Source organism: Chenopodium album, chromosome 11 (assembly GCF_948465745.1).
Source record: "Chenopodium album chromosome 11, dcCheAlbu1.1, whole genome shotgun sequence".
NCBI classification, from domain to species: Eukaryota; Viridiplantae; Streptophyta; class Magnoliopsida; order Caryophyllales; family Amaranthaceae; genus Chenopodium; species Chenopodium album.
The window spans coordinates 32,439,764-32,441,593 of NC_137844.1; the positions used below are offsets into that span (position 1 = coordinate 32,439,764).

The 1,830-nt window shown below is 33.2% G+C and overlaps 1 long non-coding RNA gene across 1 annotated transcript; it reads left to right on the top strand.

Moving 5' to 3' along the window:
* Positions 1 to 276: 276 nt before the first annotated feature.
* Positions 277 to 1,458, top strand: LOC145568781 (uncharacterized). The gene is made up of 2 exons (XR_014095953.1): positions 277 to 944; positions 1,210 to 1,458. It is a non-coding gene; the product is annotated as an uncharacterized LOC145568781 (long non-coding RNA).
* Positions 1,459 to 1,830: the final 372 nt, after the last annotated feature.

A 1,830-nucleotide genomic window follows, 5' to 3' on the forward strand; every position in this document is an offset into this window, starting at 1 on the left:
ACAATCATTAGATTAACCCTAAAACCTGTTTAATCACTACAACAAAAAGTGGAAAAAGCAACACACAATACAAAACAGTCAAGTTAGATAGGCGATCTCTAGTGTTCTATAAAACGCCTATGTAAGATATGCGTTTTGTATCCTAAAACTTACAGAACGCCTGTCTAAGTTAACAGCTTTATATAATTTTTTATTATTTTAATCAAATTATGACTTTACAATATAGAGCGCCTTACATAGTTCAGCGTTCTATACAATTTTAACATATAAAAAAAATAATTCTAAAAATGTTGGCAAACCCTAGAATCCCCACTACTTTCCTGTTTCTTATTTTTGTCTAACCCCTCCTCAACCAGCCGTTTATGGCTCTCTCTCCTCCCTCTCCTCAAAATTTTGGATCTAGAACAATGGCATGGCGAGGTAACAAGCAAGACAATACCGAAATTCAATTCTCTCTCTCCCTGAACAACCCCCATGGTCACTTGGGTCGGGCTGTCATCCGAAGTGACACCATCTCCTTGGCTCTCCGCTGTCAAGTCCACTGACATTCCCATCACCGCTAACTGCCCTATAATCGCCCAATCCTTCATACAGGTCCACTTCTCTTTCTTCTTCTCGATTTCATATGAGCATCGATTTTAATTGCAAAATTAAGTTATGATTGTCGAATGTGAATCTACATTGAAGCAACTTACTAGATCTAATTTTCGTTTTAATTTCTTTTAAAGGTTTTATTCAAGGTAAACTTCATTTTATATTTAATTTAGTTTTTAGTTTCATTTTATCATTTAAATACTTGTTTTCCTTTTAAGTGTCAGGAGGGGTATAGAGTGCAACCCAGATCAGAGCACTTCAGCAAATGGGGCCCACAGGCGGTGGCGGACTAGCGAGTCAGCGCCGTCGTGAAGAATGACAGATTTTATATAGTTGGGTATGGGTATGCGGTATGTTGTTTATACTTGTTGATGAGTAATTGAGAATTGTGAATCTGGACAAGAATTAGTAAAAGCTAAACCCTGGTTAGCTAACTTAGCTATCTTTTAAATCCCTTAAACCATTGTTCTTTCATTAATTATGTTAACTTATACGGAGTATATGAAAATGATGAATTTAATAATATCCTCTCTTTAAGGATTTTTTGTGTTGATAATGAAGTAGCTGAACATGGTGTATATTAATTAAGTATAGTGTTTTTCTTTGATGAATCAGATCTGCTTCACTTCTCGTCTCGCTGCTGATGAGTTTCGTTCCCTTGTTGAGTTTCTTTACTAATGATGAGGATGACAGTAGCTTAATTGTACAATTATTTGAGTTTCTTTACTAATGATGATGATGACAGTAGCTCAATTGTACAAGTATTTATTATCTATTGTAATTTTGTTTTCTTGGAAGAAATTTAGTTATTGTAATTCAAATATTTGTTATTTTAATTAATAATACATATAATTGTATTGTGTACTACGTATTAATTATTATAATTATTATTATTATAATAATAATAATAATTTTTTTTTAAAAAAAAAAATTAAGGAAAAGAGAGCGCCTATCTGTGATAGGCGATAGGCGCTCTCTTTGTATATAGCTATAGAGCGCCTTTCTTAAGATTACAACTCTCTTTTCCTTATTTTTTATTCACTTTGTACCTTAAATATGAAGTGCCTATCTTAGATAGGCAATCTGTATTGTGTTAGATATAAAATGCCTCTTTGAGGCATTCTGTAGACTTTATAGGGAACCCCCTCAGAGTCGTTCTATATTGCTTGTTATAGGCGTTTTATATTCATGTTTTTGTAGTAGTGAATCTATGTTACTTGAATATTAATGCACAAC